General features: G+C 43.7%; 1 protein-coding gene, 2 long non-coding RNA genes and 1 pseudogene across 9 annotated transcripts in view; 2 read left to right on the forward strand and 2 right to left on the reverse strand.

Annotated features, from left to right (window-relative positions):
- LOC1276854 (uncharacterized) overlaps positions 1-17531 on the reverse strand; it is a 276309-nt gene that overhangs the window by 248649 nt on the left and 10129 nt on the right. The gene's annotated exons all lie outside the window — the stretch shown is intronic.
- Positions 12360-16571, forward strand: LOC1276856 (chitinase-3-like protein 1; annotated as a pseudogene). Its single transcript, XR_009765017.1, has 4 exons — positions 12360-12489; positions 12581-12695; positions 12760-13195; positions 15511-16571. The product of XR_009765017.1 is annotated as a chitinase-3-like protein 1 (transcript).
- LOC133391517 (uncharacterized) lies at positions 13264-14153 on the forward strand. The gene is made up of 3 exons (XR_009765018.1): positions 13264-13590; positions 13656-13746; positions 13845-14153. It is a non-coding gene; the product is annotated as an uncharacterized LOC133391517 (long non-coding RNA).
- LOC133391518 (uncharacterized) lies at positions 14291-14875 on the reverse strand. Its single transcript, XR_009765019.1, has 3 exons — positions 14722-14875; positions 14566-14656; positions 14291-14464 (listed from the first exon to the last, which is right to left on the reverse strand). It is a non-coding gene; the product is annotated as an uncharacterized LOC133391518 (long non-coding RNA).

A 17531-nucleotide genomic window follows, 5' to 3' on the forward strand; every position in this document is an offset into this window, starting at 1 on the left:
GCAAGAGCGCGAGCAAGATTGAAGGACTTAAGATAACAGTCAGCAGGACCGACTGTCAGTTTCAGGATTTTTGTCTTCCCGGAGCTTTAACCGCGGGAAAACCGAACACAGGCTTTGAAGGTTAGTGTGTTACTCATGGAATTTCCTTCCACCTCACCAACCCGTGCAAAACCACAACGACACCCGCTTCCCTTAACGACGGTTGTCATTTCGATGGGGAAAGATAATTCGGTTCTATATTTGCTCGATATTCACCACCCACAGGCGTGCACGGTGGATTCGCCCTGGGGCTGCCGGGTGTGTGGGCTTACGTTAATGTGTTTGCCGCCGGTGCCAGGATGACTGTCGCGAAAGTAAAATTATCGGCACGATTTTTTTGTTTTTTGCCCTTTTTTACACTAGTTGTTTAGTGCGCTGTTGTTGGGTAACTATGTGAGGTTGGTTTGGTCCGGGAAAACTTCCAGTAAAATGATTTATGAATTTATATCAGCGCCTCGCAAGAATTGGGGGAAATTGAGCGAGAGTTGGAGATTTATTGAGCTGTTAATGTTTTGTTTGTTTTTATTCGCAGAAAACTTTAACTCCTTGCAAAGTTTGCATTAGTTTTCTATTGCAAAATGAACGAACCAGTTTAAATTGCTATATTGAGCATTTTAAAGCCATAAATCTCGCCACAAGAAAATCCTCCCGCAAAAGGTCAAGCGGTACGGTTCTATTTAAAATTCACCGCACGCTTCGCTACCCAAACGTAACATGAGCAGCAGGAGTAAAAGCGAAATCCAATGTCACCCAGCCCGATGTGTCCGAGGAGCGTGTGTCCGAGCGGAACGGTGTGTCACCGAGCCTGATCCGCGCGCCCTGGCAGCACATGACATGAATTATTGTTTTCCTTTGACAAAAGCGCAACGCAACCAGCAGAGCTCCCGAGTCGGTCGAGATGCAACGATACCTTGCGTCGTGGCTTTTTTTCACTTTTCCTTCTACTGTCAGCAGAAATGAGTCGCTGCACCATTGATAGGCCGGGTAGGTTCTGGATCGGTCCGGCGCGTCCGGATCGGGAAACTCCCATGCAACAACAAAACTGACAACCGCGTGTGCCAACCCCGTCTGCCAACTGCGAAGATTTCTAATTCTGACAATTGACAGACACACGCGCCAACCCGACGGCTTACGACTTTTGCCCGTAAAGCATCCATCCGTGGGATCGGTGGTTAGCGTTTATGGTATGATTAAAAGGAGTTGCATTATCCAGCAGCCAACGAAGCGAACAGTTAGCAGTAACCTTCCAAGATATACCTAAACTACCGAGTAATTTCTTTTAGGATTATTTTATAACCACCTTTCTGCAGAATAAATTAAGTTAGAAAAGAACTCATAAATATAAAACTATTTTCCTTTCCCTCTTTCTGCCTAGGCGCTGTCAAACGAGAATAGAAACGCCCATTGTCCAACGCCAGCATAGCGTGTGTGGTTGTGGTCCCACTGCATTCCGGTTTTTCACTTTCAATTCTATTCTCACGATTTCCCAATCGTGCGCGGAAAATCGAAAGCTCCGCATGGTACCGCTCGCGACGGGAGGGTTCGGCGGAAACTTCGTTTTCAACATGCACGTCATAAGCCTCTTTATGGTTTTAAAATGATAACGAGGTTAGGCGAGACGTCGACGTTTCGATCTAGACGATCGGCAGAGCGCACTGGATGCTTGCCAAGAGACCGGGATGTATGGCTGCTCCGATGAATTCCTGTATGCAACGGACAAAAGGAAAAAATCAAGCTGACATGCTTAGGCTGGGTTGACGGTAGAACTAACACTGGCTTTAAGATGGGCATATCCAACTGGAGATAAGTTGGAGGACTAGATTCAGCCTATGTGCTTCAGATTCCTGGATCTACGATCGCTAGTCTGAGTTTAGTATGTGGACACGATTTGGTTCTAGCGAAAGGAAACCTCATCTCAGCATAGACGACTGTAAGACCTCCCGCTGTACAAACTCAGATACAAAAAAAAACGGAAAATGCTAACTTTGGTTTGCTTTTTTTACACCTCAAATGAAATCATCACTTTTTCATATCGTTCAAAATTGCATTTTTTGTTCTTAACATTTTCTTTATTTAAACGTTCAAAAATGTTACCAAAACTGAACACATATTTTATATTTTAACGATATGTACAAATCAATATATTCATACTATCACACCCAAGACTACCAGACTATCACAACCAAAATCACTTCTCGATTAACTCATTACTGTTTTGGTCCTTCGAACCGGATTTGAAATAGTTCCACATGTGTTTCTGTTTTTGGTCCTTCGAACCGGATTGGATCCAGTAATCAAGATGATACTGCTAAAATGAACAATTAAAACTACTGTTAAACACTATTTGTCAATAAGAATAGTCATTGCTGTGGAAAATTAATCGTTTTCTTTGTATTATCCATTTCCATTTCAATTAGCACACCACTTTTCTTCTTAAGCTCACTCACTTGCTTACAAATACTGAAAGACGATATCATCTAAGCTCTTTAATTACTGTTTTACGAATCCATTTTTTTCAATTCGGACAATCAATTTCACTGAAACACTACCGACAAAACTGCATACGTGCACACAACGAAACCCCATGTTCGTAATGAAAACCCCAAACATTGTGTCTTAGCGTACTCGAAACGCAACGAACGACCACGTTCGAGATAAAAATAATCACCACCCGACGACACCGAGGTATCGATTGAGGTGCCCTTCGTAATACCTTTACCACTTTCACCCATCGCGCGGTACAGTTCGCAGCCAAACGGGTTGCAGCGCATAAATCTAGGCCATCTAATGATGAATGAACGATGAGCGAACGGTTCGGCGACGGTATGTTTGGGTTCGAGCGATTCTTCGGCCCCCGGTTGCGCCTCATTGTCTCTCATCTGGCACAACCGAACTGGCACGGGAGGGACTGAACGTGCGGCAGGAGCCTTGCTTCAGATTGTTTGTTCGGCCCTTTTCAGCCTACCAGACTCCCCCCCGTCGGTGCCAAAGGTGGCGCGAGATCGTACAGCGGCAGTGGCACCAAAAATGCATTAACGATACGCGCGCGCGCGCACACACACAGTGAGTTATGGCCAGTTCCGGCCAGCATCACAAAACCTTTTCCCAGACTCAGTCGGCGCACCACGGGAGAAATGAGTCAATGGCACCACCACGCCATGCTCCTACAAACACGTGTAAGGGGGGCAGCAAAAGTGAGGTTTGGAGCATGGCCCTACCGCGCCATTTGCTGCCGAATGTCTGTGCGAAAATAAAACCCTCGCAAGAAAAGCGACAGTAGCTGTGGAGTGGGTAGGATATTTGCTACGAATAAAAAAAAGCGAAAATATCCTGAAAACCCAATCTCGCCACCGATTGCACTCTATCTGGCACCCCGACACACCGGCGATAATAAATGATCGGAATCGGACAGGCGCACAAGGAGATCTTGCGGCGGGAGCGCACACTCCGAGCGTGAATTACCGTCGTCGATAGTGCGCGGAAAGCTTCCAGCGTGCGCTCGCCGGGAAGCAAAACCAAGGGGACATCACCGCCCGGCAATCCGGGTGCCCCAGTGTGCCCGATGATGGGTTCACGTGGCGCAACGAACTGCAGCTGCTGCACCAACGACTGCACTACCATGCCGCCGGCTCCTTCATGCGAGTGGAAAGCGATAGTTTGTTCTACATTTTAATGACCCCAGTCGAGAAAGGAAAAAAGGAAGCCATTGGGGATGGGGGGGATGCCGAGTGACCGTTGCCAGGATAACCTTCAAACCTACTTTTACGCACACGAATCCATTAGGATCTGTCAATTGGTGTGCCGATCATAAAGTTCACCCCCCCCCTGTTCGCTCGCAACCGGATCTTTGGGACTGCATGTTCCCAACGACGCTGGCCGGCAGAAGGTAAATCGAGCAAAATATGATACAAATAAAGTACGGGATTTCCTTTCTCCGGTCGCAAACGGTGGTTAGATGCGGGTTTTTTTATTGAAGCTACAATTTTCTTTTTACGATCATATTTCATATCGTACTTACAGAGTTTTCACGGATTAATTGTCGGTTGGCGCTCTTGCTAACGGTTACTTCAGTTGTATGCTTGATTTGTAGCTTTAGCTGACTATTTTCAGATTTAAGAGTTCTCGTTTGGAAATCATGCCTGTTTTTTTAGTTTAAATGTTAATTTACATCGATCAAAAATGTTTTTGAAAAAAGAGCATTTACCTAGAAAAAGTTAGAAAAAGTTAAAATAAACCTAGCAGCAATCATCAAACAAACAAAAAAGATTAACAAATGATAAAAAACAGGAGGATAGGATAGGAAAATAATGAAACATCAAAAACATAAAGAAATAACTGATTAATGAGTAAACAAAGATAAAAGAGTGATTAAAGTAATTTAAATATTGTATTAAAATAGTAAAATACAAGAATGACAGTCAAACAAATAATATGAAATGGAAAAATAAAAATATAAATAAGAAAAAAATAATAACAAACGCCTAAAGACATAACTTAGCTTTTTTAAGCCAATTACATTCAAAAGCTGTTTTTAACAATACAACTCTATCTTATTACATTTTAATAATTTATAACAGCTCTTACTGGTCATTACAGCATTTAAGATGGACAGAAATATGTTATTTTCAAAGACATCTTTCATTTTGCATGTTTTATTGACCTTACGCTATTGACAACTATTCAGACAACTGTTGTAAAAATAAAATAAATGGTTTCATGCATCAACTGATTGCAATTTGCATCCACATAATGAGCAAAACATTGTTGTACAGCTATTCCTTTAACCTCCTAGCACCTATGGCAATCGCACAATCGAATGAAAAAGTCATCCCTATTGTCATCTGCAACGGTGACTTTTGTAAGACAAAGCAAACATAAACCACATCCATCACTTGACACACACAATATTGCGTTCCCAATAACAATATCCGATCGGCTCGAGCTTGCGGTATTGCGCGCAGCTAATCATGCTGACCATTCTAAGCCACATCTTGTGGCCGCTTTCACTTTTCATCCGTCCGGACGTTGCTGCTAGAAGCTATTGTCCTGTGCGTGCAGTTTGTGTGTCTTCCCTCGCCATTTCAACAGTGGAAAATTTGCATTTTGTCGCAAAACCCATCAGCAGCAGCTCGGCAATGGCAATACGCTACCGTGTGTACGCTATTCTTCTGCCAGCCGGCAACAATGAGAGACGCGCGGGCTGCACCTAACAACGGCAATTCGTTAGGATCCGTCATATATTGACAAACGAAGATACACGCACCGAGACAAGAATGTTGCTCGGTGTTGCTGTCAGCGGACGCCAAACAGAGGCTACCGACCCGCTGCCGTGACAAATGTACAGCCTGACAGTCTCCGGCGTCCGGTGTCCATCGCCTGCTCGTTAGCATGTGTAAATGCCGCAACAGGCCCGCGCGCGCGCGTTGCGTCGAAGATGTGCCAAACGCGCCACGACCATGTCACGGGGCGCATGACGGCGACGCGCGAATCGACGACTCGGTCTGTGCGCGGTAAATATGATGTTTGCGCATTGACTCCCGCGATTGACACAGTTTACATGCACCTTTCCCCTCACCGCCAAAAGGAAATGGGAAGGGGCTGGCTGCATTCTTTCCGTACGCCAGCTCCTGCGCCAGCATGGAAACACTCTCACAATGGCTGTCAGGAGCCGGGCCAGCAGAGAAAGATCATCTCGATCGCAAACGGTAAACCGCAGAGCATCGTTGGGACGAAACCGCGCGAGGTGAGATGCTCGGAGTGCGGATACTACACAAGACTCACGGAGGGAAAGTAGTAACAGGGAGCGCGGCGTGTGCACTGCAGTAGGTGCATAATTGCATCGGTTTATGCATCCACAGATTTGACCCGCTCGCAACGCAAAAACCCACCCATCGAGCGGGCCACAAAAGAGCGAATTCGTCTCAAGGAGAAGGAGGGGAAGGGGGAAACTAAACCAGGAAACGGTGCCCAAAATGCTCCTCCTCGCTTCGGTGACGAAAAACAAAAACCCCGTACTGCACGGACTTGCGCTCCTTAGGGAAGTTTTTTTTCTGTCTCTCTTTGCATCGCGTCGTGATCGTGATCGATCGGGTCTAGCGTGTCTGGGTCTAGTAGTATGGCGGCGGAAAAAAAAGGTGGTGAAACATTACGCGATCCACTTTTGTTTTGTTTTGTCTCGTTGCACCGAGGCCACCACCATCGATTGCCGGATTCGGTGTTTTCGGTTTCGGATTCGAAATGGCATAATTTATTGACTGCTCACCGTCGCCATCAGCACACGACCAGCCCACCACCAACCGCGGTAATATGACTAACGTGCGCGCCCCGCCAGCTGGGACCGGTGAAGATCAAATTGATTCTCAAACCTTCCCGCAATATATGCGCGAGGGAGGGAGGTTTTGAGGGCTTCCAGGTTGCCAATTATGAGCCGGGCCGGGCTGGCTCTCCAAATGCCCTTTGCGCCGACAATGTTGCATTCAAATCGAGGCGACGACGTGCCGATAATTGTCGAATCATACATATATCCCACCCAGGGGTGAGTACACGGCGGTAGTTACTCATAATTCACAACAGTTGCATTGCACAAACGCGTTTAATTAAGCAGTATTTAAGATGTCCGCAAGTGTTAAGAACATTGATAATTAAATTTTCCATCGAGCAAAGCAATAAATACATGTGAAAAGCAGATTTTATAAAACTAAATATTATCTGTAGCATATAAGTCTATGTAAAACGAAATTAAGTTAAAAATAACACATTAGAGAAAAAAAAATAGGGTGAGGGTACAAATATGATTTGATAAGTAAGCAATAAAAATTGAAAATAAATGATCCAATTGATGAAGAAGATGAATAAATATTGAAATAACCATATTTTAAAAAGTCACTGCATTGAAAACACTGATAAATATTTTTAGAAACGAATAATGAAACAAGAATGGACAAAACATATTGAAAATAACATGTCAATACGAACATAACTATAACAAATCAGACTAAAAAAATATTTGGTAAAGAAAATTAAAGACATTACAGGGGTTTCAATGATATTATTGACATGTTCAGCGAGTTGTTGATTCGTTCGGGCATATAATTGACACTTTCAGCGAGATATTGAATTGTTCGTAAGCAGGCGTTGACAAGTTCAGCAATTCTGTAGTGTTGTCATTTGTTTTGTTTACACACTGTGCCGCAGGGTTCAATTTTTCATTCTGAAAAGTCCTAAAAGTAGCTAATAATCATTCCCCAAGCTGTTTAATTCATGAATTAGTTAAAACAAACATATTTTTACGAAAACCGTTTGTTTACCTTCTGATGAGAATGATCCAAGCTGCAGTCTAAGGGATACGAAAGTGACAGCTCTATAGTATCGCCGAACTTGTCAACGCCTGCTTCCGAACAATTCAATATCTAGCTGAAAGTGTCAATTATATGCCCGAACGAATCAACAACTCGCTGAACATGTCAATAATATCATTGAAAACCCTGTATGTAGAACCGTATGAAGAAAGAATATAAATCAGTTAACTAATCAAATTCAAATTTTTAAAACCATCTTTCTCCTTCGCAACAGCAGCGTCCTCTATAAAGACACACGGGGCAAGTGTGCCTCCCAAACGTTTATCATGAACCCATACACTTACCATGTTTCAGTCATGTTTAAATTATGTCTGAAAGAAATATGCATTTGCTGAAACAATTTATGATTCGTCACATTTCAATCGCTCTATTATAAATGGATTAACAAGAATTGTGCATGTTTGAATATGCGTCAATATTTTGGCCCCACCATCCACTATGAATTCAAGCTGAACCGAACGTGAAAGCTCCATTTCACCGAGCTTTAAGCTTGAAGATGCGCCACTCTAGTTGTCTCGCTCATGTTCTCTTCTTTCTCTTTTGCACGACAGGCAGGGTTTACCGTCGGATTAAATTCTCTCGTGAGTAAATTGTACTTAAACGAGAGTATTAGACAACTATTTTTGTGAATTCAATTGACATTTGAATGATTCATTTGTTTTTAAGTCAATCAATTTCAATAAAAATCAAATATTTGGGGAAAAAAATTCCCACATAACAGTTTAACCCATTTTTCCTTTTTAGGAGATATCTTCCATCCCTTTTTCTTCCACATTCAATCCTTACCCTTTGACGGCATTCAAGTGCGTCTAGTCGAAAGGGAAAACACTTCATCGCCAACCCCCTTTACGCTGCCATCCCCTTTCACTGCACGCGATCAAGATCTGCTCGACGCCCGATTAGTTCACGGCATAAATATCGATTTGAGTGCATCGTTAAGAAGTTCCGTTGTCGATTTGTGTGTTGCAGCAGCGTGGTGGTTTTTGGTGCGTGATTTACTGCCAGCGTGAGCTCCTATCCTCTCTCTTCGCTTCTCCGTTCAATGAGAATTTACACTTCCCGAGCGGATGCCAGTGTGGTACTTCGTGGTGCAGCGCGAGCGCGAATGTTGGCACCGTAATTAACAATAGCTGTTGCCGTAAATCACCGCAACGACTCCACACACTCCCTTTCCCTTTCGGGGCGGCAGCAGGAGTAAGAGCAAAGGGAATGCAACAACAACAACAAAATACGCGCAATGTTTTAGCGAGCGCACGGTCGGAACTAACAAACTTTGGACTACAAACACGCAAACAGCCAGCGATGACTGATCGGAACAACGCTTAATAAGGTTCAAGAACGGTGATCGCGCACCGCCAACATGTTCGCCGGCACATTATGAGATAGGTGCGGGCAGCGAGCTAATGCTCATTGCCCTGTCACCCGATTGTGCCCGCGTGTGTGTATGTATGTGCCCTATTGCCCTTGCAAACTGTTTCGCAAAACGAAAAACAAAATACACACACCCCAGCCCCTTGTTTTTTGCTTCCCCAGTGCTCCAGTTCTGTTGCGGTAGCTTTATATCGTGCTAGATGATCTGCATCGGTAGTAGCTACAGCAGCAGCAGCATGACTCACACCAGAACCCTGTTTTGGTCTGGGAATATAAGCGCCAACCCGTCCCTGCTTCCGTCTGGGAGGAGGAGAATGGGCGAGAGTTCGCAATTGTGCGCTGCCACAGGAAAGGGACATTCCCTTTTCGATTTGCGCGCCCAAACAAAACCATCATATTCTTTTCATATTTGGCTGAACGGTCTCTGTTTGAGTTGCTGGTTTCGTGAGCAGGAAAAAAACGGTACACAACGTACAAATGGAGCAAACGGCAAGATGCGAACTAATTGCATACTATTGCCTAATAGACAGTAGCACAGCGGTCCCCCTTCGCAGGTACGGTTCTGGCCAGCGGTAAAGGTTCTAAAACGCAGACAGAACATTTGATTTGCATGCATAACGGGCATTTGTACTGAGCAGCAACGTACCGGCAAGAGACGCTCCTACAATCGTCCCTAACAGCGTGTATTTATGCAACACTCAGAAGCGGTTGATGATTGTTACACCGCGCAGCATGATGAATGCGCAATAATACATCATCGCCATAATAAACCCATTAAAGCATCGTAAAATTTATTGCATTTTATGTGGCACACTTCTTCGTTGTAGGCGTCTTCTAGACTAATCCTTTCGTCGAGACAATTTCGTTCAAAACAGACAAAAAAGCCAGCAGCCGGCAAGGTCAGATGAGAAGACAGCTTATAATAAATAAATACACCCTCTCAACGTATATTGTCTCTTTGGACCGTAAAACAAATAAAAAACATTCCACAGATGTTTTCCTTCCCATTTCCAGTAGCCAGGTAGTCATTAAATTTGGGAAATAGTTCAGCTTTCTTCACACCCCTCGGCAAGAAGACGACAATTGACAATTGTACACACTCAGACAGTGAAAAACATAAAGCAAACAACTGTCGAAAAAATGACACAACACGCTCTGGAGGTGTAGTCGTAATCTGCCAACCAACAGCAAAAAAAAACTATAGAGGTCAACCCTGCAAACATCATTAGCACGCTTTGCAAGAAGCGTTGAATGCAAGCCGCTGTTGCTGTGTGGATTTAATCCACCACAAAGAAAATAACGCATTCCTCGACGGCTTCACACAATGGCACAATTGCACTCCGGTTGCGTCGTTTCCATTCCGGTGTTAACAAACTCGTAAAATCCCTTAAACGCGGCACCGAGCAATGGGCGAGTAATTGGCGTTTGCGCGATGGACATGTAGATGGTGATGATGAAACGTTTAGCCTACTGATAGCTTTATTATGTGCTGCGAGGAGTAAGCACATTACTCAAATCGATACCTGAGCTTCACTTGCTCCACGGAGAAGGTACTAACATTTTCCCGGCCTTTTTTCACAAAACTTAAGACCAATTTGCAACCGCTTTTCATCACCCAGCCGCTTCAGTGTTTGTAAGGTAAGTGTGGTAAGGCAAGTGATATATAAGTGAAAATGATTGATTCCGAATTTTAGGTTACCATTTTCACAACAAATACTTTCACCGGTGCGAAACAATTATGCCCCAACGCTCGTATTGCCCATCCGTGAGTGTGTCTGTGTCTATGATTATGGGGTGCTATATTAATTCACAATTAACACCAATCCCTTGCAATACCACCATCACAGACTGACCGAGCGCTTGATAAAATTGCCCTAAATTGATCCTTTAGCCGACATTGAGTTTCCAAGCACACTTGAAAGGCGGGAAAACAATTAAGGGCACTAAGCGGTGTAACATTTGTATTATTGCGCCTGTCCAGTACTACTCAATAGTAAACATATTGGTAAACAGTCGAAGGGGTTTATTTCGCAATAAAAACGTCTCGAAAATATTCGTAAGCCCTGCAAGAATCATATACCATCTAATCCGTGAACTATCTGGAGGTTAAGCTTCAAAGTGAGACAGAAAAAAGGCACACAAAAAGTGGATTGGACTAGCAAAATGGACCGTCGTTTTACTGAAGCAGGCATGATGTTAACACACCATCGTGCCACCCAAACTCCCGCGAACCGTTTATGTTCATTATCTTAATGAATATGTTCGCGATTGATTTATGGGTTCTCGTGGGGCTGGCGGCTGGTCTTCCACCCAAAACTTTGCACTCATTTCACGTGTCCAGAGGCCGTAAACATACGTCGGCTCCTTCTGGCGAGGGGGTAGACTGTGAAAAGTGGACCAAAACGGACATTTGAACCATTACGAGAATGGTGAACAAGACACGTTCGGTTCTGGACGGAAGACGGACCATAAATATATCGCAGAGCACTGACTGCACGCCCCGTTCTAGGAATCTCAAGCAACTTTTGGATACCATTACAACTTCATATACAACATCGTTACGCGGAGAGGTCCATCTAGCGGAGAGCCCGGGAAAAGTATGTCTAAATTAGTGTTGGCCGTTCCAGTTCGAACCTTTAAAAAAGATCCGTTCTTTTTGTTGGATGTTCTATCCTATCGGTCCTATCCTCCTTGCAAAATTTGCTTAGTGTTTTGTTTTAGAAATGTGTTTAGACCTACAACAACGAGGTACTACAACAATTATTCTTGTCAAGAAAAAAAAAAGAAAACTTTGAATTCTTCATAATATCTATCAGAATTCCTAAGACTTGTAATTATATCGATTCTTAACATTGAAAAAATGTTATTGCTATTGGGGGATGATGCCGGATATCTTATCATGACTACCCTTTTGATAACACGATACGTAAAGAGACGATTGTTGTACACCTGTGTACATTCGATAATTGAGATAAAACCCCTGCATTAGCGAACGCACTTTTATACGGCATCTACACTTTGTTTATCCATTTCTTGCTATTCTCATCTTATCGTAGCGTGAAAAATCTCCTAAACTGATGCTCTCATACCAACAATCGAAGAGTTTCTCGGAGACAACGCCCAAATCGGTTAAGTGAGATGAACAGTCTTCTCACTTCGATTCGCAATGATACTCGCTCGTGCCATATTGTTTATGAACAATATTTCCAGGGAAAAAATACTCCACGATCTAAAGGCCGGGCTACATTGATCGTACTCCTGAGTGTAATTTCGATTTTCACTAGCGCATCTGGCGGCGGCTGGTGGAAGCTTTTTTTGGTCTTCAAGGGAATGGTCGTGCCGGATCTCAAATTTAAGTTGTTTTTTCACCGTTTTTTTTATGCAAAAATGGCTGAAATACTTGCACAACATATTCATCTATCAATAACAAAGCTTTTCCAGTCCAGTTAAAGTAAAAAACATGGAAAAATAACATATTTTCTGAAGCGGCTCCAAATTGTTTGGCAAAATGCTTCGGTCAGCCGCCGCCAGATGCGCTAGTGAAAATCAAAATTACACCAGAGAGTACGATCAATGTAGCCCGGCCTTAACACTTTAAAAATAGATCGCCCTCGACGAACGCACTCAGTATCAGTTGAGAAGCCAAAGAGCTCGTACTAGTTGTTTTACTGAACATATGTGGTATTTATTCCCTGGATTACGTGTCTTACTAGAACGAACAGTGAGTCATTTATTACGATCGCTCGTGCCATATTGTTTATAAACAACATTTCCTGTAACAAAATATTCCACGTCCCAACACTTATAAATAGATCACCGTCGACGAACGTACTCAGTATCAGTTGAGGAGTCAAAGCACTCGTACTCATTACTTTACTGAACATTTGTGGTCTTCATTATTTTTAAATCGACTGAATATGACGAGCAGTGAGTTATTTAAAACGATCGCGTACAGTCGTGGTTATAGTATATATTGTACACTTATCCACAGAACCTGTCTTTGGATTCTACGGTGGATGGGCCACCTATCGCAGCGGAAAGGGAAGATGCACCGTGGAAGACCTAAACCCGGACCTGTGCACCCATCTTATCTACGCGTTTGTGGAGCCTAAAGACGATGGAACGCTCATCCGAAAGGATGACAACGAGAAGAATGTTATGGACAGCTTTAACGACTTGCGTAAGAGAAATCCTAGGCTGAAGACTCTTGTGTCGTTTGGTGGTGCCAATTGTGATAAATCTGCGTACGCAAAAGTGGCAGCCGACTCGATCCTTCGAAACAGCTTTGCAGTAAATGTGCGTGGCTTCTGTATACGGTATGGTTTCAATGGAGCGGATATTGATTGGGAATTTCCCGAAAGCAGCTCCGATCATAGCAACTTCGTACTGCTGCTGTCGGCATTGGCATCTGAGCTACACCCCAACCAGCAAAACCGAAGCTATTGGAAAACTTTCCTGTGTGCCAAAGCGAGAGAGCATGTCTTTTTTCTCTAGATTTTGGACGGCACAACGCCGATCGTGTGGCCTATGAACGAAAAACGGGAGAAGGGGAAACCGATATCCTTCGAGTGACACACACGCATGCATCTGCATGCGTATTCCGCTGAACCGAGACTACCCATCTCTCTCGATCTCCCATGATTTTTCTGCTATCGCGCTCATCCGGGTGTTAGGCATCCTCAGTCTGTCCAGAACTTTCACTGTGGAAGGATGTGTTGGAGTGATGTGTGATTTCTTGTGCCCCGTACTTTGCTCGTTTACGTTTTGTGCCGTGTTCCTTCTTCTTCAATTATGGAATGATTTATCCTTGTAAATTTCTAAGGTAAGTTTCTTATCCTCGTGTGTGTTTCAATGGATACATTCAACTGACACTTGTCGTCTAAAAAGTTACAGTGCACGCGCATGTTAATCGACGGTTGCCAACATCCCGCAAAACGATCGACGGAAGGAAAACGGTGTCCGGTTTTAAAATATAAAGGTGAGCGTTTCTATAATTCTATGTGCAAAATATTGTTTAGTTTGTTATAAAAAACATGGATTAATTTATTGGTTAATTTGATTGATTTTCATCAACAGATTTCATTACAGCTCTTTCGTAGAAGAGCGCACTTCAATGACGCCTAGGATACGGCTAAACATGCGCAGCACCAGTCCGTGACGTCATTTCCAGACAGGCGCCGGCTGAACACGCGCAGCACCAGTCGAGGATATCCTAGCGCAGAGGGTAGAAGGAAGAACGAGAGGAAGGGTAATAGAAAGCAACCGCAGCATTTGGAAGGAGTGAAGCATCCTGCCGTATGCAGAGAGTGAGTGTGCCAAAACGCACGTGGAAAGAGCAACACCAATAAATAGCATGCGAAAGTGTGCATAAAGCAAAAAGAAAAAGCGTCACTACTACAACCAGCAATCCGAAAATATAAGGGGAGGGATAAATACAAATGTATGCGTAAGCAGGACCAGCAATCCAAGCATTTGAATGTGTGCGTCGGTTTGTGCCGTGCTGAAAGTTTTTACTTTAGCTGCTGCTAGTGTAAAAACTTAAGGAAAGCTTAAAGTAAAAATTTTTTACACGGGGCGCCTTCGGAAATTGTTGGCTGGGTGTCTGGAAATGACGTCACGGACTGGTGCTGCGCATGTTTAGCCGTATCCTAGGCGTCCTTGAAGTGCGCTCTTCTACGAAAGAGCTGTGATGAAATCTGTTGATGAAAATTAACCAATAATTAATCCATGTTTTTTTATAAGAAAAAAAAAAACAAACTAAACAATATTTTGCACATAGGATTATAGAAACGCTTACCTTTATATTTTAAAACCGGACACCGTTTTCCTTCCGTCGATCGTTTTGCGGGATGTTGGCAACCGTCGATTAACATGCGCGTGCACTGTAACTTTTTAGACAACAGGCGTTAGTTGAATGTACCCACTGAAGCACACACGAGGATAAGAAACTTACCTTAGAAATTTACAACGATAAATCATTCCATAATTGAAGAAGAAGGAACACGGCACAAAACGTAAACGAGCAAAGTACGGGGCACAAGAAATCACACATCACTCCAACACATCCTTCCACAGTGAAAGTTCTGGACAGACTGAGGATGCCTAACACCCGGATGAGCGCGATAGCAGAAAAATCTTGGGAGATCGAGAGAGATGGGCAGTCTCGGTTTAGCGGAATACGCATGCAGATGCATGAGTGTGTGTCACTCGAAGGATATCGGTTTCCCCTTCTCCCGTTTTTCGTTCATAGCCCACACGATCAGCGTTGTGCCGTCCAAAATCTAGAGAAAGAAGACATGCTCTCTCGCTTTGGCACACAGGAAAGTTTTCCAATAGCTTCGGTTTTGCTGGTTGGGGCAGAGGGTAGAAGGAAGAACGAGAGGAAGGGTAACAGAAAGCAACCGCAGCATTTGGAAGGGGTGAAGCATCCTGCCGTATACAGAGTGTGAGTGTGCCAAAACGCATGTGGAAAGAGTAACACCAATAAATAGCATGCGAAAATGTGCATAAAGCAAAAAGAAAAAGCGTCACTACTACAACCAGCAATCCGAAAATATAAGGGGAGGGATAAATACAAATGTATGCGTAAGTAGGACCAGCAATCCAAGCATTTGAATGTGTGCGTCGGTTTGTGCCGTGCTGAAAGTTTTTACTTTAGCTGCTGCTAGTGTAAAAACTTAAGGAAAGCTTAAAGTAAAAATTTTTTACACGGGGCGCCTTCGGAAATTGTTGGCTGGGACAGTCACGACCTGATCTTAACCACATCGGTGGGTGTTAACAGAGAATACGATGTATCCGGAATTGCCCGACATGTTGACTATATCCTCCTGATGAGCTACGATTACAACGGCACGTGGGACCACTACACTGGCCATAATGCCCCGCTTTGCTGGGGTACGGTAGAAACCGACTATCAGAGAAGACTGAATGTTAAGGCTAGTGTCAGCGATTGGATAGGTGGAGGTGCCCCAAAGTCGAAACTGATCGTCGGCTTAGCCGCTTACGCGTACGTTCACACTGACCTCCACCAGTACTGAGGGAACAAGGCGACCCACCAGCGGTCCAGGTCGCAAGGGACCATATACTGATGAAGCAGGCATTCTAGCCTACTATGAGGTAAAGGACATGTTTGAACAACGTATGTGGGATAGCGAGCAGCACGTTCCTTATGCGGTTAGCGGCGATCAGTGGGTTAGCTACGATGATCCACAAAGTATTCAAAAGAAATGTGAATTCATCAACAGCGAAGATCTTGGTGGAGCAATGATCTGGTCGATCGACCAGGATGAGTTCCAGGATGGCAAATTCACGCTGCTGCGTACTGTTGTTGAATGTTTGAAACCAACAGAACCAGCATGTTCAATGAAATGTGTTGTATTGTGAGTAGTATGGGAGATGCAGACATAGGTACGAACATATGAAGTACTTTGACGTCGTCCGCAAAGTACTCCCATGAAATGTGACTTTATCAAAAAGAAAAATAATCGGAGAAGCTGGATGAGTTCAGGGAGTATGCAATGTATGCAGAATGATTGAATTAGAAAAATTCTAGCACAGCTCAAACTAAAGCGTTATTTGAAGCCTCTCTAATAATATATTAATTAGAGGAAGGATTATGATTAAATTTTGAATTTTGTAGAAGAAACCACTATACCCTAAATTCAATTCTGGAAATTCTACTTCAACTAGACGTTCAAATAAGAAGTATAGCTCCGTCAGGTAAAACTTGTATGTCACCGTGTCAGAAAGATATTTCGTGTAATCAAATAAATGCAAACTTGTAGTATTACAACTGTTACCAAACACCTGTTTGTTTTGAGTAGTTTCAACACATCCCACAGTCTGTACTAGTCGTACTAGCCGTTCCGGTTCGAACCTAATAAAAAAGTTCTATAAAGTTCCAGATATTCCAGGTTCCAGGTAGGAAATTACTATTTATTTATAGATCCATGCGTTCGTTCAGCCTGGCGATCTAGCAACAAAAGAACCATCCTCTTCTTCCAACTTGTTTGCTAGCCTGATTTCTCTTATCTTGCTTCTCATTCCAAGGCTGAACCGTTTCGTTCCTTTATTTCAACGGAATTCCCAACACTAGTATAAACACACCCACCCTTTTACAAACTAAATTACAACCCTTCCTGAACTTCCAGCTCTACAACTTCCAGCCTGTCCAAAAGACAGCTCATGCTGGGAATATTCTACCACGACCTGCTGACGATTTTTACCCAGACGAGACCCATGGCACGGCCGACACAGAAAGGAACGATCCCCACGGTCGGCTGCTCTGTTGCTGCTCAACACTCTCACCTACATTTAAGCCCCGAAAAGAAGACGGTGTGCTCCGCGGACCTCGGTATCTCTCCACCAAGAAGGTAGACACATATTTTCCGACGCTGCATTGGTTTTTTCCTCTTTGTTGGAGGAGTTGGAGAAGTGATTGGTGCAGCATGTTTCTTTGCTACCGTTTTTTTTTATCTCGCAAATACCGAGACACCACCACCACCGGCTGCCGATGTGCGAAAATCGATCGATCGCTTCATTATCATAAATCGTGATGAGATCACTGCTCGTTTGAGCATGATTTCTCTCGTTTATCAAAATATCGGCGGAACTTTCCTTTCTTTTGCTTTTCTTTCTGCTCCACCATAGTGTGGTCTTTCATTTTCGTGGCTTAGCGTGACGGGAGTTCGTTCCCCATCAGTCATAAGAATGCAAGTCCAGAGAGGGGAAGGAATGATCACAAGGTGCAAAAGTTGGTGCTGA

Source organism: Anopheles gambiae, chromosome 2, assembly GCF_943734735.2.
Source record: "Anopheles gambiae chromosome 2, idAnoGambNW_F1_1, whole genome shotgun sequence".
Classification (NCBI taxonomy): domain Eukaryota; kingdom Metazoa; phylum Arthropoda; class Insecta; order Diptera; family Culicidae; genus Anopheles; species Anopheles gambiae.